Source organism: Lissotriton helveticus, chromosome 6 (assembly GCF_964261635.1).
Source record: "Lissotriton helveticus chromosome 6, aLisHel1.1, whole genome shotgun sequence".
Classification (NCBI taxonomy): domain Eukaryota; kingdom Metazoa; phylum Chordata; class Amphibia; order Caudata; family Salamandridae; genus Lissotriton; species Lissotriton helveticus.
In genome coordinates, this window is record NC_136067.1 from 257,617,036 (window position 1) to 257,643,245 (window position 26,210).

The 26,210-nt window shown below is 44.2% G+C and overlaps 1 protein-coding gene across 1 annotated transcript in view; it reads left to right on the forward strand.

The window, feature by feature from the left end:
* The window catches only part of LOC144761326 (WD repeat and coiled-coil-containing protein-like), a 157,572-nt gene that overhangs the window by 112,260 nt on the left and 19,102 nt on the right, over positions 1 to 26,210 (forward strand). The gene's annotated exons all lie outside the window — the stretch shown is intronic.

Sequence of the window (26,210 nt, forward strand, 5' to 3'; positions counted from 1 at the left end):
CCTCCGAATGATCCGCAAGATCTTCAAATGGATCCCCCCGACACAAGAAAAACCGTCACCCAGGCCCTCGTCACCAGCAGACTGGACTATGGGAACGCCCTCTACGCAGGAACAACAACCAAGCTCCGGAGACGGCTGCAACGCATCCAGAACTCCTCGGCACGATTGATCCTGGACGTCCCCCGACGCAGCCACATCCCACCTCACCTGAGAAGCCTGCACTGGCTCCCCGTTGACAAGAGGATCACCTTCAAACTCCTCATCCACGCACACAAAGCCCTACACAACGCAGGACCAGCATACCTCAATGACCCACTCGGCTTTCACGCCCCCATCCGCAGCCTCCGCTCTGCCAACCTTGCCCTCGCCACGGTCCCTCGCTTCCGAAAGCCACCACCGGCAGCAGATCCTTCTCCTACCTCGCTGCCAAGACCTGGAACACTCTCCCTACCAACCTACGACAGACCCAGGACCTGCTAGCCTTCAGAAGACTTCTCAAGACCTGGCTCTTCGATCAGTAGCGCCCTCCCCCCCCAGCGCCTTGAGACCCTCACGGGTAGGTAGCGTGCTTTACAAATGCATTGATTGATTGATTGATTGATTGATTCTCTCGACATCAAATCTGATAATTAAAAATAAGTTGTGGTCGCCAAAGACTACTGATAACCCCCACCTTCAACCTATGGTATAAACTAAGCACTAACTATACTACAATAAGATGGAGCTCTAAGGACAAGATTTGTCTATGAGACACGCTGGAGTCACACAAGTAAAATTCTGCGAGTCTTGGTTTACAATAGGCTTTGCTTAAACATAGCCACCTAGTGAGTCAGAAATAACAACCAGAAGGCAATATAGTATATATTGGGTATGACACGTCTGCTATCTTCCCTAGTTTCTGAGCACCCCTGGTGCCAGGCCGTAAACCCCAATGAGTGTGGTTTGACCAAAACAGTTTAAAAATGAAGGAATCCAAAATCGCACTACCCAAACTATAACAGGGGTCCCACTCAAGTCCAAGATAAACTTTGAGATTGTCAGGGAGATAGTTATCAAGTCTCGGTGTGCAGCTCACTAGAACACCAAGGAAAAATTTGCAGGGGAGGTCATTTAGGGGATCCAATTCAAGTCAAGTCAATGCAGAGAGACTGCATGTACTGGCTTGAAAGGGCTACCGCCCTAAGAAAAGTCACCATGGTGTAGCAAACTTCAGGAGCTGGCCAATGTAGGGAAAGTGTTAAATGACAGGATCACCCCAGTCTTTGGGGACACCCACCCATCCAAACAAGTGTGAACAAAAGTGATAACAGGAAGGCCAATGCAACTATGCAGCATGATGCCACATACAGGCCTGAATCCCCAAGATGACTAAGTAGGGCTTTACCCTTAATTACCCAGAAACTAATCTAAAACAGGAACTGTGTACATAAGAATCACTAACATTTACCAGTCTAGTGTTCCTTTCTCAGCCTCCATCAACCCATTTTCCAGCACCTCGAGCCCCACGGTTCTATCGCTCGTCTGAATCTTGACACTTTACTGAATCTTACAACAATTGCTATAACAAATTATATGCATTCAGAATATCTCTATGCCTCAGACTTTCTTAGATATTGCTGAAACACTCATATTACTACATAATTGATATTACTTGTTTTTTTGTATAACCTTCACAGATAGAGGCAACTTCTGTTTAGTGAGTACAAGCTCTCTGGTTCTGATATATATATATATCCTAGTTTCTTAACATTCATCGTGTTTGTGTAGTTCACTAATTCTTTCCTAAGCACATACAGCTACCCGAAATACAATATCTGCCTCGTGAAAATATCAACAGTCTCTTAAAGTGATTAGAATCCTTCCCATTCCTCACATGAATGTGAAACAAAAATGTCTAGGTTCATACTCCTTCAAGAATCTCTCTGAAACAGCAGTATAGACTCTTCAAGCTTGTTTGCAAAATGCCATTAAATTCCTTGCAATGTTTCAATGTTTCAGCTTCACATTCATATCAGGCTTTGGGAAGAAAACACATTTTTGGCTCCAGCAACCATGTATCTCAGTTTCAAAGCAAGGGCAATCTGGACCATGCAGAAAAAGTAAAAAATGTAGGATGAAAAGGAAAGAACTTGTGTGCTCCTCTGTGCATTAGAATGGACAGATATGAATTCACCAAGGATCAGGGATGGCATTGGATGGGTTGGGGCAATGCATGCTCATTATGTTAGCAGTCCTGGAATTCATCTCTGCATATCCCTCATCTCTGCTCAAAGATAGATCTAAAATCAATTCTGATCAGTTGGGCTGCATGGTCCTCACGGTTCCTCTGTGGCTCACCGCCTCCAAGGCTTTGCTCAACTGGGCCTTATTCTTTGCCTTCTTGGTCCAAGACCTGCTCACCTCCTCCTGCCAGGCAGTAGATCTTCCCTCCCTTCTTCCATTGTGGGACTTTGTCAAATGATTTCTCTTGGATTTAGACCTAAACCTGGCCTGGAGGTAAATTGGATCCAAAAGCAACATGGCCCTGTTCCTGGTAAATGCGGCTGTATAAAGTCTCCTTGAACTCCAGCTGAAGTTCAGTGTTTGGCTGTGTGGGGCCAGTATTTGCAATCTTTTGAGGGTTATGGAAGGAGGTCAAAGCATTACCTTTCTTTGTAATTTCAAGTAGTTCCAATCTTGATGGAGTGCATATTAACAACCTTTTTCAGAAAACAAGGGCGATGCTGGAGCAAACATAACAAACTCTGTGAATCTGAGACACTCTCAGTAAAGGTTACAGATGGTAGGTGAAGACTAAGACAACATAAAGGGAAAGTGGAGATTAGGTACTGAGGTAGCAAAATGCTGTCTGTCAGTAAAGCAGATGTTTCCTTTTTTTGCGGAATTTCATGGCATGGTTCCAGGGGCAGTTTCAAGCAGATTGTCACTTCTGTAGGGAAGAAAAAAGACTATTTGTATGGGAACCACCATTTTGCGCTCATGTCCACTGTGTCCTCCATAGGATGCAATTCACCATGTACAGATTATCCTATGTACACAACAAACATGACATTTTCCTCTCATCACACACCACACACCAAACACCAATGGGGGAAAGTAAGGGCCCAATTTTTGGGGGAAGCATCCATTATACAGAGGAAAGGCTGCTAGGCTGGATGATCGTCTTCTCTCTAGGTGTACAGGTAAAAAGGTCCCATCCCTGAAATAAGATCAGCTATTAAAAACATTCAGTGTACACGTAGCTTGGAGGGCCCACACCTATGTGTGGAGTGCACTTTGTTTGGGTGCACACAACCCCCTAATAAATCTGAAAACACATGACATCCTCTAGCCAACTCAAAGTTTTGTTTTCCCCTGGGGCAGAACACAAAACACAGGGAAGGACAGCAAAGCTTAACTGGAGAAGAAGGGTGGCACAGGTTTCAGAGTCATGCACATACTTTTTTTTCACTACACTAGCACAGGCTAGAGAGGCATGAGTGCACTTCTATGCAAAATGTCTATGGAAGACAAGTGGTGCGACACAAAATTATACACACCAGTGACGTTTGGTGACATTTGAAAGTGGTAGGGCGTAAACATTGGGCATGATTTTTATATAGCAAGCGATGTGAACAAGTTCTATGGACAAACCCGGGGTCCAGGAGGGAGTCCCTCTCATGAGAAACAAATGAAAAAAAGATTGGCAAATGGTGCATTTTAAAGCAAATGAATGTAGCGATAAAGCAAGGCTTATTAAGCAGTGGGAATGTAGAGTCTTGAAATATTAAACACATTAAAAGCTGCCCCATATCTTCTTGCATTAATTTGTTCAACAGTTACTGTAATGTGTAAATTGTTCTGCATAACAACTTTAGCCCTTTAAAATGTATGCTTTCCCAGTGTCTTGCACTGCATGCAGCATTAACTTTGGAAAAATATGCTCTAACCAGACTTTGAGAGGCACCCACAGATGCTAGCTGTATCCAGTCATATAGAAATATGTGCAGGCAGGTCTTTAAGTGAGATGAAAAACGTGGGTCCTCTCTATAAAGGAACATGCTAAAAACATTTCTGTGATTCGCATAGTGTGCCATCTGACCGGTATTATGGTTTCTCTCTGAGATGTCATTTTATTCAGATAAATGGCACAGCAAGTGACATACGTCTAAAGCCTGTCAGTATGATTGGCTTTGTCACTGGGTGTTAGCTGTTTAAAATAAATGAGTAACAACAAGGATTTCCTATAAATAATTAACATTGGACATTTATAAATTCTGAAATAGTGAGTCGGCGAATTAAATAGCATTGATGCCTGTGGAAGGAGATTTTGCCTTCAAATATGTATGCTTTATGTTAGACATGTGTCCTCTTTTTCTCTGCATATCTTGTCCATCTGCACATCTTCAACCACCTCTCTTTCCTCTTCAGGATCCTCTTTTCACTCTTCCCCAAATGCCCTTCCTCGCATCTCTGTCACTTCACCACCCCAACATGCACTGCACTCTCTCAAATGTAAGCCCTTTAATTTCTCTTACTTTAGCCTCGCATATATTTTGACATCAGTGTACCCCCTTCACACACATATCCACAGAATTTCAGTTGCAAATGGAATACACAAACATTGTTCTGTGTGCTCTGCAGAAAGGTGAACCCATTCAATTCAATAAACTTTATTCGTTTTCATTTTTTTTAAAACCCATAAAAGTCAGACAGATACATACTTAACAAGCATTTGCAATGCAATAGGTCTCGCATTAGGAAAGTTTGAGCTATTGGTCTTGTAAATGACAATTTTTTTATTTATGTGTTGGTTTTGAAAATACCTAAATTAATAGCTTTGTCATTTACAATGCCAATAGTTATAACTTTCGCAAATGTGACACCTATAGCATTTGTAATGCAACATGTATGAACCATTGCGCTGCCGAGAGTGGAAACTGGGGAGCAACATTGGACCGTAGAGGCACTGTATAAATACAATTTTTTACCTGTAGTGACCTATGCATTGTTTAGAACAGAAATAAAGTTGTAAGCCATTAGGTTTAAATTCAGTTTGCCCATGTACATACCGGCAGACTCCTGCTAAAATTAAGCCCCTTGCATGGGCATGCGTTAAGTCCCTATATTGAAGTAAGGGTTAAACGCAGGCCACAGGTGAGGACCGCTGACACTAATAAAAATAACAGTGGTGAAGCACAGGCAACCCGGTGGTGGAGAGGATTTCACGCGCAAGGGAAGAAGCGAGCTATATTCCCATGAACCATTGCGCTGCCGAGAGTGGAAACTGGGGTGCAACATTGGACCGTAGAGGCACTGTATAAATACTATTTATTACCTGCATTGACCTATGCATTGTTTACAACAGAAATAAAGTTGTAAGCCATCAGGTTTTAAATAAGTTTGCCCATCTGAGAACTGGCAGACTGCTGCTGAAATCAAAGTTACTGAAAGACGTGGTGGTTTGGGCGCAGCTTTTGTTATGGCAAGTAAAATATTGCAGGAAGTAGGCATTTCAGGTTTTAATTTCTTTTTGCCACGTGCGTACTGGCAAAGCTTGTGTTGTGCATTATTGTTACTGAAAGACGTGGTGGTTTGTACGCAGCTGTTGATATGGCAAGTAAAGCATTGCAGGAAGCAGGCAATGTCATCTTTTAATTCAGTTTGCCTATGTGTGTACTGGCAGACTCCTGCTGAAATTAAGCCTGACACTAAAAATAACAAAGATATAACATAGGCAACCCCGTGGTAGAGAGGAGTTCATGCACAAGGGAAGAAGCGAGGTACATTTCCATGGATGAGTGAAAGTACGGCCGGCCGGCCGTGAATAATTAGGGGAGGAGAAGAGCGCACGCTGGGGGAAGCTTTGGGAGGGAGGCTGAAATACACTGATGTACCCGGGGGCGGGGGGCGCATTCCATTGCAGTGTGAAGCAGGGGGCGGGGGCATTGTTTAGACCAGAAATAAAGTTGCAAACCATTAGGTTTAAATTCAGTTTGTCCATGTAATACCGGCAGGCTCCTGCTAAAACTAAGCCCCTTGCATGGGCATGCGTTAAGTCCCTGGATTGAAGTAAGGGTTAAACGCAGGCCACAGGTGAGGACCGCTGACACTAATAAAAACAAGCATGAAAAACAAGTTAAAAAAAAACAAGCATCAGAGAGCATAACAGGAGACACGGCCTGGCGGCCGTGAAACTGAAAGTACGGCCGTGAATAATTAGGGGATGAGAAATGCGCTGGGAGGAGAAATGCAGAGCGCACGCTGAGATGCTTGTGGGAGGGAGGCTGGGCTGCCTTTGATGTGGTAATGCGAGGCAGGCAGGCAAGCGGCTGGTGGCATTGTGCACGCGCTTTTTAGGGCTTGCGCTTGCGCAATGACCTAAAAAGCGCACATGCACTGCATGGAATCGCCAGTGGTTAAACTCTGGATAAGCCACTATAGAGCTTCGCCAGCTATGCGCAAGCGCATCAGCAGGCGAGCCCTAAAAACATTTAGTTATTAACATAAAATAGAAAGGAAGGAACATGCTCCGTGTCTGCACAGTGAATCATTCATAAGCGAGTCTGAATAAGTAGTCTAAATGTCCATAAAGTGCCTAGATCTCAATGATGCTTTTAAAAATCCTACAATTAAAAAAAACTGTCATCCTTCAACATTTGCAAATACATAAGTGCTGGTCTGATTTGATTAAAATTAATTTTCTTTAAAATAGGAACTAAGTAATACCTTCTAGGGACTGCATACAGGTTACATAAAAACAAGTGCAGCAAATCCTGTGGAGACTTTCCGTCGCAGCCACAGGGAGCTAGCACTTGACCTCTTGAAGTCCCCTTGGGTCTAGCCAATAATAAATGAAAAAGATTCATCCGGGAACCTTGTTATTAGAAATTTCTCATGTGTCGACAGGGAACCCATGATATATGGTTCAGGAAAAGGCGTTGTAATTAAGGGGAGGTATGCCCGGACACTCGGTTTCTGTGCCTCTTTTGCCTCCCGATCCAATCGCCTTTGGTTCAAGAAAGCTATTTTTATTAATTCCACATCCCTTTTCGCAATTATATCTGGGGTAGAGAATAGAACGCCCTGCCCAATCTGTTCAAACCGTCTTTTAATATGATTAAGCCAGGGGATGCGAGCCATATTGTCAAGTGACAGAGACTCTTTTAAAATCGCTTTGGTAAGAATTAAATCATCGTTTAACCAACACTTTAACCAAAAGATCAGAGCTAGAGTGTCACTTAGGTAGGAGACCCCCAGTTCCTGATGTACTACCAGGTTTGAGGTTCCTTGTGGGACGCACAATAATTTTTTTAGAAACCTGTTTTCCACAACCTGGAGAGATTTTGTTGTCGCGTGCCCCCAGATCTCACTACCACAGGTTGCTGTCGCTACACTTTTGGCTTGATAAACTTGTAACATGGCTCCTGTCGGCTTCTTCTCCATTTTAGAGGCAAAGTTAAAAATTGCTGCATTGACCCGGGCTAGATCCCCTTTTTTCCTCTGAATCAGGGGGTCCCATTTCAATTAATCATCGAATAAGACCCCTAGATAAGAGAACACGCTTGCACGAGAAATTTTATCATTACCTGATCGAAACTGAAAGTTCCTCTTAGTTTGTTTCCCTACTTTCATGACATAGGACTTCTAGTTGTTAATAGTTAAGACCAGGTCAGTCATAAATCCCAAGAAAGCAGTTAAGAGGGTCTGTAGACCCCGTTAAGTTCCCGTTATTAGAACGGCGTCATCTGCGTAAAGCAGAACAGGAATACCCCGCCGTCCTACGTAGGGGAAATCAGCCCCGGTTGCCAGCAGCACACTTTCTAGCTCATTAATATAAAAAATAAATAAAAATGGCACCAGGATGCAGCTTTGCCTGACTCCTTTCTTGACCTTAATGTCCTTGGTGACCTTTAAATCCTGAGAGTACCTAACATTAGCTGTGGTCGAAGAGTGCAGTTCCTCAAGAAAGTTGACAATGCTGTCTTCCACCCCCATTGCCCCATGGACTGCCACAGCATGATCTTGTTGACACAATCAAAAGCGGATGACAGATCCATGAAAGCAAGGTGGATGGTGCCAGAATACGCAACAGTATATTTACTCAGTACCATGTATAAATTGAGACATTGAGCAACTGTGGAACACCCCGGCCGAAAGCCGTATTGGGCGTCCGACAAAATCCTATTCTCATCTGCCCATGCAGTCTTTTTAACCCGTTGCATGCGGCCGACGGCAGCACTACCTCGCTAGTGCTGCCGTCGGCCAATGGGTGACGCGGCCCCGCCCACCTTTTAGAACGCCCGCACTGCGCCGAAATAACGGCCGCAGTTAAGGCGTTCAAAGGACCCGACTCACTACTTTGACCACCGAGTCAATAAGCGAGATAGGTCTATAGCAATGAGTGCTATTTCTGTTACCCTTTTTAAAAACTGGAACTATTGTCGAGGAAGTCCAGGACTGAGGACACCCGTTCTTTGCCGCAGCATTAAATAGGGACTCTAGAATCAGGGCCCAGAATGAGGGATCTGACTTAAATTAGTCAGGGGGGGATCCCATCAGGGCCCGGAGCTTTGTTGATGGTTAGCCTTAGGATCCCTTCCTTGAACTCACTCCTGCTGAAGCTGATCACAGCGTCCTTCCTGTTCCTGGGTTCACTTTGGTTGAACTCAAGTGGCCAGTCAAACATAGATTTAAAATGAAGAACCCACTCCTCCTCTGTGATGTGGGCCACCATTCCATCCCCACCATCTTTGTAAAACAGGGGCCCATTCACAACACTCCAGAACCTTGAGCTATTCCTCTGTGTGCTGGAGTCAATCAGCTCTTTCCAGGCTGCATCCTTCAAGGTTCCCCTGCGTTTAGCCAAGGCTAACTTGTAATCTGTTTTTGCACCTCAGATAGAATTCAAGGATTGGCCGCCAGAGCTTTAATCTGCCACTTAGCTGATTTGGAGCAGTGGGAGTCAAACCATCTGGTTCCATGTGTGGCAATGCCACCACCCAGCACACATAACAGTTTCCCTACTTTTGTTGCTAATACTTCATAGGCACCAAGAACTTCGTTTGGGGTAGATCTCTCAGATGTACATAGTTCCAGTTCATGGGCACAAGATAACTGCACATTATTATAAAAAATATCGACCGATACTTGAGACCACTTTAATCTACGTTTACCATCTGTCGGTTTCAGCATGCCACTAGGGGCGGCCCTACGTGGTTTTACAGCTAATGGGCCCGACACATTAATTGATACAGGATTATGGTCACTAAATTTACTATCTAAAATAGTAAAATCATTAAACAAGGATTGTAGCGACGCAGAGATAAGGTTAAAATCAATAAACGTTCCTCTACCATTCCCTTTGATTGTTGGTGTAGGGAACTTGGGAAATGGGTTGGTTAAGGACATCGTAAATACCATATCAAGATCATTCAGCATGTCATTCAGCAATTCCCCTTGAGGCTGTCCGCGCTGCGTGGGCCAAGGCGGCGCTTTATAGCGCGGTGTCAGCGCCTCCCCAATGCAGCAGCTGTGAGCAATTCAGTGGCGGTGCACCCTGGGACCACGAGTCCCACCAGGGCGATGCGGTGAGAACAGCAGGTTCCCTTGCAAAACAAAAGACTGCCCGACAGCAGCCCAGGGCAGCAAAACAGCGTTTCAGGCGTCCCGTGCTGCTACGGGCAAGGCGGCACTTTATAGCACGGTGCCAGTGCCTCCCCAATGCAGCAGCTGTGAACAATTCAGTGGTGGTGCACACTGGGACCACGAGTCCCACCAGGGCAATGCGGCGAGCACAGCAGGTTCCCTCGCAAAACAAAAGCCTGCCCGACAGCAACCCAGGGCAGCAAAACAGCGTTTCAGGCCAACCCACTGACAGACACTTTGTTTGGCTTTAGCCTTAGCACCTGGGTGCTCAATCAAAGTCCGTCATAAACACCTGGCATGGCTCAATCTTGAAAGTATGCACAGAAAAAAATACAGATAAACAACATTATAAAATAGCGAACTTGTGGGGAGTGCAAGAATAAGTAAAGCATGTTAAATAAGAGAGGAACTAAATCGCTGAAATGCATTCCCTCAACGTTTTTAATATTCATGGCTTGCAAGTCAATCCATGTTTTTAGTATCACTTACCATTACCGAGAACAAGCCACTGGATCTTGTATCCACTCTTTCATATGACGAAAGGGTGGGATATACGTCTTTGAATGACGGATGTCGGAAATCACGCAGGGATGAAGTCTCCTACGCCCGAAACTGTGACGCTTATTGCGTCACTGGCATACAGTGTGCATACAACCAGAGACCCCAATGGCAATGAAGGGCTTTAAAACAGAAAGCCCTGTGTCACGTTAAGAAAGTTGATTTAATGCCTGTCTTCCGTCTCCTGCTTCAGAGCGAGGCGTGGCAAGCAGTTTAAAACAGACAACCCGGACTTAAATACATCAATTTATTTAGAGATACGATGGTATCTCTAAATATATCGGTCTATTTTACATTTTTTTATGTAAATGTGTAGGAATTTGCAAAAGGGCGCATCCCCACAGCCCTAATGGAGAATCCTGCCCCACCCCTCCACAGAATGTGGTGAGGAGCAGGACACGCCCATATCTCACAGGTTTGTTTAGCCTTAGGAAGGAACGAGGGTCTCCTAAGATGTGAGCCAGGCCTGCGCTACAGAGGTTGCAGGCGTCTATGCTCCACCCCTAGGCGTTTCCCTCATGCCAGCTTTACCTCATAAATATATTTACCTGGCGGTGGTACTCGTGCCCTCACTTGTCTTGTGCAATAGAATAGAGGTCTCGATTACTAAATTTCCCGCATCTTTCACGTTCCTCTCCCAGTGCTAACAAATAACTATTTCATAAGTTAAAACTTTGACTTTTGGTCGAATCTCTCACGTCGTTTCCCTGCCGACTTTTTGGTTGAGTCTCAGCTTTCATTTTGTGTATTGTATGAAATACACAGCGGGGCAGTGATGCCAGCAGAGCCGGGCAAGCTGTTAGGAAAATCACGCACGAGGCGCTTGTAGCCAGAAATATCTGCACAGATTTTCCCACTTCCGCAGCATATGAAGGCATGTATTTTGTTCCATCAGGGAACAGAGGAGCTCCCTCTGAGATGACTAATTTCTGAGCGCGATTGCCCACAGCAATCTGCGCGCGCTTGTTTCTGTGGAAAGAGCCAGCAGGGATGATAAGAGCGGCAATCAATAGAGGTAGGATACAAAAATAAAAAATGCTGTTATACACAACATCGCAATGAAGCGCACGGAATTGAGTCGGAAATAGGAGCTTGTTTACGTCATTGTGGTAACTAGGCACCATGACTAGGCTTTTTTTGACACACCCGACACGGCCCATCTTGACAAATTGAATTGATAAAGAGGTCCTGAAGACAACAACAAGAATAGAATGTAAACAAGGCTCTGAGACGAGTTTACTTTCTCTATTTCACGTTGGTGCTTTTACTCTGGTACTTCAACGGGCAAATACAAGGATGTGGATGGGCTAATACTGCAAAAAGTTATTTTTTATGGCAACATTTAAATGCTTTTTTATATTTTTATACTCTGTGCCTTTTTATGCTATTGCTTTTGTAAATGAGTTTGGGTAATCATACAATAAAGATTTACTTACTACAAAAAAGTGTCAATCCTGTGATGACATCAGAAGACCAAGGGTGGGTGATGTCACTACTGGCATTCTCTTGAGTCCACGTTGAAGGTTCACATATCAAATATGAACAGTCCTTCACTCCGAAAACAAGGCTGTTTTGTGTGTTGTATTTAAAGACCTCCCCCTCCCCTCTTTTTAGGTGCTTTCCCAACTGCTTCATGCATCATCCTTAGCTTGACGTGATGCCTTTTGGGTTGCTCCCAGCCTCTTCAGGCATTCCTACTTCTTCTGGCTGTGGGTGGGTTGCAGAAGCAATGCCTTCTGCGTGCTTGGCATTGCGCCTCGTGTCGTGTTGAAATTTCCTTGTGGGTGGCGTCAAGAACACACAGTACTAATCTGGCGCGTGGTGATCTGATCGCTGCGCAAAGGACTCGAGCTTCACCTCAGTGGTGAGGCCTGACAAAGCTGCACCCGATCTGGGGTTGCTCTTGTTCCCTGTGAGTGGGTACCTGGAGACGCAGTTTGGAATAGACAGTTCAGATAGGTCGAGGGCCAAGGCAGATATGCATATTGTTGGTCTCTCACATTAGTGTAATTGTCGGGCGGTGGGGTGGAGTGGCAAAGATGCACTGTAAGCGACACAGGGTAATCAATTAGCAGTGCAACACAAAAGGTTTCAGCACTCTATAGACAAATTAGTAAAGCTTCTTATCACAATCTTCTTCAAGTAAGTGTTGAAAGAATAATAGCACATAAGGAAAGAAGGCTTCCAGATTCAATATATGTATTTCTTGTTCCAAAGTAGTGTTCTAACAGTCTTAAAGCATAATAACCGCACGCAATCCAGTCAGTGTATGTGAAACCCATACACTGACTGGATTGCGTACGGTTATTATGCCGCTTTAAGACTGTTAGAACACTACTTTGGGTGTCTTACTTTTATAATGCCTCTTTGAAATACTACGCGTTGCCAGAGGATCATAACATATGCTGTATATTTGAAGCCCTGAAGAAGTCTCTTAATGAGACGAAACGCGTTGGCTATGATGATTTCGTCTATGGAAGAGGTTTCTGTTCTGTGAATAATAAAAAGAATATTGGAACAAGAAATACATCTATCGAATCTGGAAGCCTTCTTTCCTTATGTGCTATTATTCTTTCAACACTTACTTGAAGAAGATTGTGATAAGCAGCATTACTAATTTGTCTATAGAGTGCTGAAACCTTTTGCGTTGTTGTGTTGAATCTGTGGCATTATTTCCCACTTTGTGGGGAGTATAGGGGGAAGTACTCCTTGATTTCGTGCACCGCCAATTAAATTTGTCGACACTGTTCATTTGTTTGGTGCGGATTCTATTAGCCTCTGCCCCCTGTTCTATTACTTGTATCAATTAGCAGTGGTTGAGAATCATTCAAGCATCCCACTAGTCCTTTTTTCTTTTTTTCCTCTGTTGTGGCGTGCACCTATGCTGCACCACCAACCAGCTTGTGTTATGTGTGACTATGATAATTCTGAGCCACCCAACAAAAATATGCTTCAGTGCCAGTAACATTTGCATCAGGATAGAACTGTCAGATGAGGGATAGAGCAGTTTGCTGAAGGCCTAGGGCTTTCTAACTTCTGGAGTTTTTCGGAGTGGGGGTGGGGGGGCCCAGGTGACTGGCACCCTTTATCGACTCTCCCTCCCAGCTGTTCAGGTGTGGTATTCTGAGAATGGTCCTCCAGCCCAGAGTCTGTAGTCTTAGACTGGGCTACCCTAGTAGGGGTTCTGTACCCTCCTTTTGGGAGTGGTACCCCCCAGAATTCAGAACTGCCAGGGAGCTTGTGGCAACTATCTTGCATAATTCTCCCACCAGTTCAGGAGAGCTATCGTGCACCTGATCCCCCACCCCAGCGTCTGTACACTGGGGTGGGGGGGGGGTTGGTCCTCCCACCCTCTTCTGGGGAAACACATTCTTGACTTGTTTTGTGAGAGTCTGACTGGCTATGGTCTCCTGATCCCTGTCCCTCTGACAGAGCATGAAGCCCTCCTAGGCCAAACGTAGTGTCACCAGGGTCATTCCTGGGGTGCTCTGACCTCAGAGCCGGCAACCCCTTACCCACTGGTCCTCCTACTGGGGACTGTCTCCCCCTCTCACTCCTTCATCTGGACTTCTGCATCTTCCATTATGGAATGGTACTGCCAGACACCAGAACACCAGAACTGGTAGGATGCTTGTGGCAGCCGCCCCTGAAGTTTTACCCCACAATGGATGGCCTCGAGGCACAGACTAGGCTCCCTCCCTGACAACCCCTCTGGGTACAATCCAGGATCTGCTGATGGGTATTGGGCACCTTGGGCCTCTGCCACAGCCACCCCCACCCCTCTCTCCACTCTGAGAAGGGACATGGGATCCTCTACCAATCCCACTACACTGGGACCTGTCTGGGTTACTACAAACCTCGCCTGCCCTCGGTTGGGGGGAACCTGAGCACTCTCTTTTGGATTGCTCCCCAGTGCCTCTTAAGACCCTCTTGCACTCACCTAGATGTCTGCCTCCAGTGCAAGCTCCCTGTGGTCAGAAAATTCACACTCCACCAGGGGTTGGCGTTCCTCTTGAAAACTGTGACTGAACAAATGCTCTCTGGCAATCACATTGTACAGCCCCTTATGTGTGTTCAGCATACTACCCTTCACCCAACCATCCAGTGCCGTGAAAAATTACCCCACATTATCGCTCATATGCTGAGACAGTGTCTGACAGCCCCTCAAACTCAACCGACCCTCCTCTGGAGTGACTCCTTACTCTCTTACCGGGACTTCCTTCATGGAGATATGCCTCTCCCTGTCACTCTCTTCTAGAGCCACTAGTTTGTCACTCTCACCACTTGGAATATGACTCCCCATGACAGCTTCCCAATCCCTCTCAGGGACCCTGCTACCTCATATACCTGAGCCCACTAGTGTATGCCGCCCCACTCCTTGAAGTTAGAAACCTGGGGGCAGATTTACAAGACCCTTGCACCACTTTTGCGTCATTTTTAACATGGGAAAAGTGGCGCAAAAGAGGCACAAGGGGCTTTTAAATCTGTCCCCAAGGGGTGTGGACCTTTTCTTCAGTACAGGCCATGGTATTTTCGCTGCCAGTCTCTTAGCTGGACTCAGCCCTCCTAGCTTCCAAGTCTAGTTCCCTCAACTTTAGCTAATGAGCTAAAATCATTTCCTTTTTCTCCATTTGCAGTTTCTTTCTCACCATATCCAAAGTTTTCTCTCTTTCATGCTTCAACCTCCTTTCTAGTGAGGCCTTTAAAGGAAATGTGAGATCCTTGCAGACCGTTTTGAGCTGAGGCACTGTATAGGTTTCAAACCTCTCCTGCTCAAACACCAAATCTGCTGCTACAGCTGATGATGGTCCTCCAGACTGAGACATGATTGTAGCAAAAACTCAAGAGTTGCAAAAAAGCAGAAAGAGAAAAAACCCAGCATGCTGGGGTGTAATGAGCTGCGATATGGAAGTAGTGTACACCACGTGTATGTAATACACAAATACAAGTACTATCGTCCCAGCTGATCACCAATGTTAGAAATGGGATCTCTACTTGGCAGTGGCGTGTGCCCTGTCTAAGTAGGGACCCTCACTCTAGTCAGGGTAAGGGAGCCACATAGCTAAGATAACCCCTGCTCACCCACTTGGTAGCATGGCATGAGCAGTCAGGCTTATCTCAGAGGCAATATGTAAAGTATTTGTACACACACACACAATAACACAGTGAAAACACGGGGCGTGGACAGGAGCCAAAGAAGATGGCTGTTAATTAGCGAGGCTCCGGCGGACCGCTACCTCCTGTATCAATTAATCCGTATTTAATCCTAAAATTGGAGTACCTGCTGGGTGCCGCCGCTTCACCTCTGGATTATCCAGGTCTGGAGTGAATATCAGCTGCTCTTGGCAAGATCGAAAAAGGGGGTGTCACCTGTGGCCTTCGGATGGCCGTCCACATTGGACTTGCGTGAGACGCCGGAGCTGCAGCCCTGGGAAGGAGACAGGACGTGGCCATCCGGGCCGGAGCCTAACGGCTAAATTGTGTAGCCGTGGGTACACGGCCAGATCATAAGTGGATTACCTAGCACCCCCCAAGTGGTGATCGGAGGAGGCGGCCGTCTGAGGCCGTGAATGGCTCTGGAGGAGCAGAGGCCCGGAGATGAAGCCTGGCCGCAAAGAGGCGGATCCCTGGCTGAAAATCATTAAACAAACAAAGGGCCAGAGGTGTCACTGGAGAACTGAAGCAGCGTTGGAAGAAGCCAGGTTGGGGGCCAGGGACGCTGGAGGTGAGGCTTTGCCACGAACCACGCACGCTGTGGCTTGCCTGTTTCTGGAGGGAGCCTGAGGAAATATATGGAGATAGCACAATGCCAGTGAGTTGCAGGGCTCCCAGAGAGAACGACAACCCTGTGTTTGGCAAAGAGTCGAGCTCTTGACTGCCGGTAGTCCCCACTGTGAAGAGACAAATATCCGGGGTGGGACACGAGTGGAGTGGACAGGCTAGCCTGTGAGTGTGGAGGGTCTGGCGATGCAACCATGGAGGGGTGCACTACTTATCAACCCGCTTCAGCACTGAACTAGTAATCACTGACACCCCGCAAGGGTACGCTTGGCTTTCACAAACAACAGTAGCAATCCAACCTGGGCGCCACTGTGCTTCCCTTCTAAATTTCGAGAATCCTGAATCCTAAGAAGAATGAATGACCACTGGGAGAGAGGCTGGTGGCAACTGCCGGATCAGTAAGCAGTGTGGAGCTTTGTGAAATCACCAGGAAGCACATCCCCGGGGTAACCCCGAGTGGGGTACTACTTCATCACGGCTAGGCAGCGGCTACTACATGGGGGGAACGGAGTGCCCAAGCAAGGGGAGGAACCCCTTCCCCTCATAGACAATATGCCTGGTACTAAAGGATGAAAGGAGACTCTCCAAATTAAGCTTGACAGACATACAATGTCAAATCCTGTCGAAATGAAGATAGCAGCCTCAGCCAAGATGGTGGCACCAACGGAACCGGTGGTCAGACGGGGAGACCACATGCTAAAAAACATAATGGAAGTAATTAGTGAAGTGCGCACCTCACTTGAACAGCGAATGGACAAAATACCATCAAGGGTACTCTTATCAGGACTTTTGGAAAATAAATGACAAAGTCAAAACTATGGAAACAAATGCAAGGGAGCTTCATTTCGAATAGGGAACTTTGAAACAACAAATTAAAGAACTGCAAACCTCCAGCCAAATTCTAGAAATGAAACTTGATGACTACAAAGTAAGATCTCGCCGTAATAATGTCAGAATTTTGGGAGTTCCCGAACAAGCTGAAGGGCCCTCGGCAGACTTGTTTGTGGAAGACCTAGTCACTACCTATCTGCAGCCGCGGGGCCCCTCCAACTTTTTCTTGGTCAACAGAGCCCACCGGGTTCCGCGGGGCTGTCCTAAACAAAGGGCACCTTCTAGGCTCCTATTAGCTAGACAGATCAACTTCAGAGACGGCGATGCCATATTACCAACTGCGCACAGTGCCCCGCCGGTTAAATATGAAAATAGTACTATATCCTGTTTTTTCGGACTTCACGTGCAAAGGTAAAGGAGATCCTTTCTAGAAATTAAGAGGTGCTACGAGATAATGGGGTGAAATACACCATGTTATTACCCGCAAAACTGTGGGCTGAGGCGGAAGAAAAGGCATGGTTCTTTGACACTGCAGAGGCTGCACAGGAATGGCTTCACGGTTGGAGAACAGTAGGTGGGAACAGTCCTAGACCACAACGTTAGAAGCCCCTCAAAAAGATGAATGAATACGGAGGCCGCAGGACAGCAAACATCAACACAATGGACACTTGAGGACAAAGATAACTGACCCGCTAGATAAGGCCGAATGGTGACTCAGTCCGTGCCTTAGAGAAGACAAGTAGAGATGGGCCAGGTGGACCCCAGATCAAGAGGCAAAGCGGCGAACACTGGACAATACCCATTATAAGTAGCATAAATAATGCAGATAGTGTGATAGTATATTCAGGGGGCGGGGTCTGCGTTGGTGCGCCGTGGGCACTCCCTCTTTTTCTTCTTTAAGACAAGTTGGGAATGAGGCGACAGGCACTATGCATAGTTGAGGGAACGGGTAGTTAAAAACCTGGATTGCAATGAGGCGTGATTCATGTATTGTGTTTTTATTGTTTACATTGTGGATGACATGAAGGGATAAAGTGACATTACTAGAGGGGTCGCTTGCCTCGCTCTTTGAGACACGCAGGAAAAACATTGCAAATATCCTCTTGTAGCATTGCGAAGGGGAGAATGGGAACATGGGGCAGGCACCTGGGGCAATTATGGCCATGCGCTCCCTGTATAGGAGACCGGGGCATGTGAAGGATTATTGTACAAACTCTACACAAGCCAAATATAAGCACCAACTTTTAAAGGGATGAAACTCCTCTTTTGGAATGTGAAAGGGCTGGAAGATACACTTAAACAGGGAATGGTACTCCAATACATAATACAACACTCCCAGATGTCATCCTACTGCAGGAGACACACCTGGTCGGCAACTCCTGTAAAGCTTTAACAACATGCAGATACAAACTTGTGGCACATGCTGGATTCTCCACCGGGGTGGGGATACTTATGTGAGGTACCTTCCTCTTGGCAATAGAACATAACACGCTTGGGTGGACACACAGGATAGATTCAACCTGTTACAGGACTTTCGGAAGGCCAGCCGATTACAACTGCTGCAGTCAACATCCCTCCTGCACTGCACAACAGACCTGGGAGACCTGCTTTTGAACTTCCCAGACAGGAAATTGATTATAGAGGGAAGGGAGACTTTAACACAGCACTATGGATTTGGACTGCACCCTTCAAAGTAAAGTTTCGAGTTTCAATTAAAGAACAAGTGTTTCACATTCACATCCTTAAATACATGTAGAGGTTGTTTTCCCAAAGAGACAACAATAAAGTCTTTTCTTCAATTTTCAGTCTTTTATTCAGTTTTCTTTAGTTAAAATTGCTGAAAGCCAAATAGCCAACGCGTTTCGTCCGTTACCGGACTTCTTCATAACATAACATAACATAACATAACATAACATAACATAACATAACATAACATAACATAACATGTGTTGCCTTGACAGGTTGTAATGGGTGAAGAATAGGTTAGACATGCCCCCTCCCCCTCTGTATGGCGGGAAAACAGAATTACTCAGCCCAGTAAGGCGGAAGTAAACACAGCTGAATACCCCTCTGGCCTCGGCACGTGCTAGACCCTTTTCGGCACTGCTGACATTTCCTGGACCATACCTGTATGTATTATTTCATGGCTCCTTCTGTATGTGGCAGGCCTGGGGTCCTGCAGTGAGCTGCACCCATGGGTTCTCTGCCTTCAGGTGGCACAGATTATGGTACGCGTGTCTGTCACTGCAACAGACGGGTTAGGCGGAAGTGCAGACATAGATGCCAATGGCTCCACGATGCTTGGGCCTGAAAACTTTCCTTCCAGCCCCTCTACACAAGGGGTTCCCCATGGGTCCCACAGGTGTCGCCCAGTCCCGAGATGTACACTAGGCAGCCCCGCACGAGTCCCGCACCTTACCGGCAGTTCTCCTGCAGGCGGGAGTAGGAAGACAGCTCACAACTCCCTGAAGCCAGGTCTCTTCCTTCCAGACAAACTCTGGCCTGGGAGGTACCAGGGAGCAGGAGGAGGCATGGCACCAGGAGCTGACACAGCACGGGAACATGGTAGAGCATGAGCCGGTAACCGGGCAAGAAGGTATATCGAGCCATACATTAGATGCATGAATAATAATAGATTATTAAAATGAGAAGTTGTGTTTCAGTTTAACTTTAGTTGGTCATATGACCATTAAAGTGCACAGTAATAAATACGTAAAAACATAAAATATTTTTGATAATCATTAAAACGCCATTATATATAGAGTATTAAAATACATTTATCTAGAACCGTGTCTGCTTGTCGACCAGTATGCACAAGGTAACTTTCATCTTCACATGTCAGACCTGCGTAATCAGGGCACATCAAAAATTGACTGATACAGAAAAATGATTAGATTGCTATGAGTCAATATGCAGTAATGTAGCTGTAATACAATGACATCACCAGTGTTCCATTTTTATGCAGTCATATGAACAATGTAAAAACATCCATAAATAAAAACACATCAATATTACATTATCAAGTCTAAAAAGTACTGGATGCCTCATTAATCATCAATCCATGCAACCAGATATTAATGTAATCATAACCAATTTATCTTCAAACAATTGTAACTCATAATCATAAGGTGCTCTGTCTCTCAAGACATCAACATTCCTCTATAGGAATTCCTAGGTTGACAATCATTTGGATCCTGGCTGCACTTGCAATTCCGATTGGGCTGGAACCTCGCGAACAACCAGGGACAAAAACCTCTGGCGCCTGAACCCAGACACTCAACAGAAATCTGCTTACAGCAAATACAATAAGTAGTGTTTAATCAGATTTTAGAGCAGTTGTGTTCTGTTAACATGAACCTAGTGGTGATATTGCTGATGCCCACGGAGGGAGCAAATTCAAGGAGGTGGAAGTTACTTAAGTGTGCTGCGCTTAAGGAAGGGGAATAATTGTTAATTACTTTTTTTTTTGTTTAAGAAATTTTTATTAACGTTTTGAAATACAAAAGGGAAGCAATACATATGTCATAAATATTAGAAAAAAGTATTAGTAATATGGTGTACAAAACATATGCAACAGGAAATAAATCAATAGTGAAAGGGGTAAAAGAAAGGGAATAGGTAGATACAGGGGGAAAAGAAAAGAGAAAAGAGTAAAGGAAAGAAAGAAAAGAAAGAGGGAGGGGAGAAAAAAGAGAAGACTAAAATGAACAAGTGGGAATAATAGAAATCAATCAAGAAGGAGATTTGGAGGAAAGATAAGTGGTAAAGGGAAGCCAGAGAAGATCGGATTTGATTTTTATGGGAACAGAAGAGGATGAAGCAATAGCAATCCTGTGTTCATCACAAACAAAATTCCACCAAGTATGAACAGAAATCTTAGAGTTATCTTTCCAATACGATAAAATAACTTTAAATGCAAGAGAAATAAAAAGGTCCAAAATCTTGCAGAAGAAGCGACAATATCAATATCAGTTGCCAAAGATCCTAAAAAAACATTTTTGAGAGATAATGGGACAGAGCAACTAAATATTCGCATACAAATATTCCAAACTTCCTTCCAAAATGATAAAACAGGGGAACATTCGTATATTTGATGCTTAAGTGTCCCAGTTTCTTTAGAGCATGACCAACATAGCGAACAGGAAGTTTGGGAAAACTTGTGGATACTAACTGGGGTAATAATGACTCTATGATATATGAACAATAAAGACTGGGTAATGCGAGCAGCAACAGATACTTTGAACAGTTTGGACCAAAGACAATCCCACAACGAAACGGGGAGGGAAACATCAAGGTCAGTTTCCCAAGCAGTCTCAATAAGTGATTTAGAACGATCAATAACAGGTGATAACAACATTGTATAAACAAGTGCAGCCTTAGGTTGTTGAGTAGAAAATAAAGGGTACAGTGGAGAAGTGGGAACGAAAGAAGGCAAAACATCAGGTAAGGAGAAGGAAGCTAAATGTGACTGAATGGCAGACGTTATAATGGTATATTCATTTACATATGATGAAGGCAAGTGAAATATATTTTGCATTTCCCGGAAACGATATGATAAAGCCATCATCAAAAAACTGGTGAACAAACAAAATATTATTTTCTTTCCAGTGTTTTTAAAATAAAAGGATTTGCCTTTGTACCTAAGGAATTTGTTGTACCACACGACAGATAATAAAAAACAATGCAGAGGAGAAAGGGTAGCATAGAAAACATTGTGTAACACTGTTTAGGAGTATTTTAAAATAGGGTACTTAGTTAAAAAAGAACAATTTGACATAAAAACAATATGCTGAAATGAAAAATCTTTCAGGAGGGAGCGTTCTAGGAGAACCCATTTAGGCACAGGATTATCTGTGAAGTCATAGGCCAAGGAAAAGGATTGTTTAATCAGAAAGGCGGAGTGGTATAATTTAAAATTAGGAAATCGGACGCCACCTTCATTTTTAGGGCGAATCAATTTATGCATGGTATTCGAGGATGTTTATCATTCCATAAGAATTTAGAACAAGCTGAGTTTATGCGGGAAAAGTAGGAATTGGGAATTTTAAAAGGGAGCATGGAAACAATATAAAGAACATGGGGAGTAATCATAATTTTAATCGTATCCAATCTGCCCCACCAGGAATGAAATAAGGGGGAACAAATTTGAAGGAGGGATTGGACTTTCTTTACAAGGGAGTCAAAAGTAAATTTAAGGGTATCAACTAAGGATGAAGCGAACCATATACCGTGGTACTTAATTTTGGAGGGGCACCAAGGAATGTCAGTATTATTAAACATGAATTGATAGCAAAGCGAATTGAGGGGTAGGACTTCCGTTTTGGATAGATTGAGTTTATATCCCGATATAGAAGAATACAACTGAACCTCATCCAAAAAATGTGGAAGGGAGGATTCAGGGTCAGACATATATACCAGCACATCATCCGCATAAGCAGACAATTTAGTTTCAGTAGACGAGAGTTTAAAACCAGAAATCCTAGGATTGGAACGAATACGTTCTAAAAAGGGGTCAAGACACAGAATAAATAATAGGGGGGAGAAGGGGCATCCTGTCGCGTGCCTCTAGATAAAGAAAAAAACTTGGAAAATTGGTTATTAACAAAAATACTGGCTCGGGCGATGAATAAAGAAGTTTACCAATGAGATAAAAGAGGGACCAAAACCAAACCATTTTAGGGTACGGAACATAAACTGCCAATTAATACGATCGAAAGCTTTTTTAGCATCTAAGGACAAAACAGCCAATGGAACTTTAAGCTGTTTACTGTGTGCAATGATGTTGGAAAGCATGCGGGCATTGTCTGAAGCAAGTCTACCCTTCACAAAGCCCACTTGGTCTGTTTTGATGAGATGGGGAATAATGGAGTCAAGCCGCGAAGCCAGGATTTTAGCAAAAATTTTGCAATCATAATTGATTAGAGATATAGGGCGATAATTTTTACACTGTGTATGGTCTTTGTCGGGTTTGGGGATGATGATAATGAATGCATCCAAAAAGGACCCAGAGGCCTTCGCATCTGAAATAAAGGAATTAAAAAGTTGCAGGAGTTTTGGTACAAAAAAGGTATGAAAAGAGGAGTAAAACTCAACAGGAAGGCCATCCGGGCCAGGTGCCTTTGATTTTTTGAGAGAATTAATGGCCCGAGTTATTTCCTGTAGAGTAATTTCCCCTTCCAATAGAGCAACATCATGCGGAAGGGACGGGGGGGAGGGAAGGTCTTCAAAAAAGGACATTAAGTTTTCATCAGAGAGGTGCGTGTCGTCAGTGTATCAGAACTGGTAATAATTATAAAACGCTGCAGCAATGTCCTCATCCGCCGAAACAAGTTTATTAAGAGATTCATTAAAAATAGGTCCTACATTTTTACGTTGTAATTTAATTTTTAAATAATTCGCTAACATTTTCCCCGCTTTGTTCTGGCCACCATGGAATTTGGACTTAATTTTAAGAAGGGTGTTACAAGCTTCATTAGTGATAATTTTGTTTAGCTCAGTTTTGGCTATAATTAAGTCGTGAAGTGCAGAGGAGGATTTGGAGGCAAAGTATGAATGTTTAAGCCGTTTAATTTTCTGAAGTTGGGTCTCATAATTTTTTTAATTAAGTTTCTTTTTCTTGGCAATATAAGATATAGTAAACGCCCGGAAGGAAGCTTTAAAAGAATCCCAATTATTAGGAATGGAGGTGTCAGAAGGATTATTAAAGGAGAAAAATTTGTTAAAGAACACCATACTTTCTTTCATAAAAATGGGATCAGACAAAAGAAAGGAATTCAATTTCCAACGACTGAATTTAGAAGAAATAAGGGAAAGGTCAAGTGCAGTGTAAACAGGAGCATGGTCGGAAATAAATATGGAACTTATTACAGATTTTTGAATGGAAGGGAGTAACGATTTACTAACCATAATGTAATCAATCCTCGAACGGGTGTGGTGTACATTAGAGAAAAAAGTATATTCCAGTAAATCAGGATTACACATTTTCCATGAGTCATATTAAGGACGTGAGGCAATGGCAGATTGAAAACTCTTATGAGACTTATCAGGTTGAAATTTACTTGATAATAATCTGTCCGAGAAAGGGTCTAACCATTGGTTAAAGTCCCCAGCGATGACAAAGTCAGGACAATCAATGGAGGAAATCAGGAACTTAATGTCTTTCCAGAATTTGGGATCAGGACGCACCGGACCATAAATGTTTAGCAAAACCATTGTCTTATTTTGGATGACAACCTTAGCCAATGCCCAACGTCCTTCATCATCATTCTGAGAGGAAACAATCTGAACATTTAAAGCTTTATGAAATAAAATAGCAACCCCCCTTTTTATGAACAGCAGGAGAAAACACAACTTGACCCACCCACTGTCTCTTCAGCTTAAGAGATTCAACATCAGAGCAATGCGTTTCTTGAAGGAAGACAACCTGTGAATTAAGTTTAGACAAATGAGACTATACCTTTTGACGCTTTACAGGGTGGCCAAGACCTCGTACGTTCCACGAAACAAAGTTACACATGATGGGAGGAAGGAAGGATGGGCGACACATGGAGTAAACACGTCGCACGGGGAGAGCTACAAAAAGGGAGACAACACAAGCATAAGTTACATGAGAAAGAAACTCCCAAAACATTCAGAGTATTGATGCAAACTACACTCGTAATCACGAAGAAAAACATCATGCAGAAGAAAGAGAGAAGAAGAAACTGCTTAGGAAATAAGTAACAGAGAAAGGAGGAGAAGAAATAAATAAGCTCAGAAAGAAAAGGAAAGAGGAGAGGAGATGAAGAAAGGAAAGAAAGAACGAGAGGAAGTGAAAGAGTAGACAGATCAAGGCACAGAAGCCTGATCGGAGAAGAAGAGAACAACCAAGGCATCTGGAGCGAAGAGACGCCAGAGAGGGGACACAACCCCACGAGCTACCAAAAGACGGACATATAGAGGAAAAAAGAAAAGGATGTTAGAGCGGGACCTCAAGAAAGGAACAAAGACTAGAAGAAAAGATTAAAGGAAGTCGTAGTGAAGTCAAAAAGAGCTACAGTGAGGAACCAGACACGAAGAAACACTAGAAAAGACAAAAGGGAAAAGAAACGAAAGTGAAGCCAAGGAGAGCTACAATGGAGAACAAGAAGAATAAGAGCCATTAATTAGCAGTGTCCATATTGGAAGGTGAGACACTTTGCAAATACGTGTGGGGCGTTTGTGGATCATCAAATGAGCGTGTGTGGCCATTATGTTATGAGTGATCTTGCAGAAACAAGGATGAAGGATACCATATTGAATATTCAACTGTCTCATTAGGGGACGAAGATTCAAAAATTCCTTGCGTCTGGCATTCGTGGCCGGTGAAAGATCCTGGGAAATAAAGATGTTGTGACCAGACCATTAAAGACGTCTTTTGAGCCTAGCATCCTTCAAGACAGACATCAACTCTGTGAACTCAAGAAACAACATAATGATGCCACGAGGCTTGGTAGCATTGGAGTTCAAACGGCCTAGACGATGGGCTCTCTGAATGTTGAGGGGATGAGACGCAGGTTGGAGGTCCAAAAGTTCTTGTAGAAATTTCCGTATGAAAGCCACCACGTCTGGACCTTCCACATTTTCCGGAATACCATAAACGCGTAGATTGTTCCTACGATTACGGTTTTCAAGATCCTCAGTATGGAGTTTCAGTTTGTGGATCTCTTGCTCCAACATAGGTATTTTGGCAGAGGCATCCTGGATATCACTTACACGTTGCTCCGAATTCAGAACTTTGCCCTCCATAATAACCCATCTTTCCTCAATCTGTTTAAGCTTTTCATTGGTGGCAGTCATGAACGGCTGAAGACCTCGAACCTCCTCTAGAATGGAGTCTAGAACTGGGTTTGAGGAAGACTGAATGGGAGAAGGCGGGTCATTTTTAAGTCTTTTAGGCTTGGTACCTGTATGAGATAGCTTTGGGGTCGATGAGTCATGCGCCATGACGGTAGCGTATGGATGTGCCCAAAAGAAGGCAATATCAGGTATAGCGGCACGCACTACAAATAACCAGTAAATACTTATACTGCTGTCGTGCACTCCACAGTATCAAAAAGACAAGTAGCGAAAAGTATATGCAAAACTAGCACGTTGGGCAGCAGAAAGTAAATTACGTGTGCGCAAAGAACTGGAGTCAACGTCGATTAAGCTAAAACTGAGAGAACATGCAGAAATAGCCAACCACGGAGTTAAATGGAGCAGAAATCCCAAAAACGCATCATTATCAAAGTCAGCGTAAGTCAATGGCAAAATAATGTGGAATGCTGCACTTCGAGGAACAATTGTAGCAGGAGAGGCAGGAGAGAGGCAAAGATACACCACGAGTCATGGAACCTAAAATGGCGGCCGTGAATCCTCACACAAGCAAGAGGAGAGAGGCATAATCTTGAAAA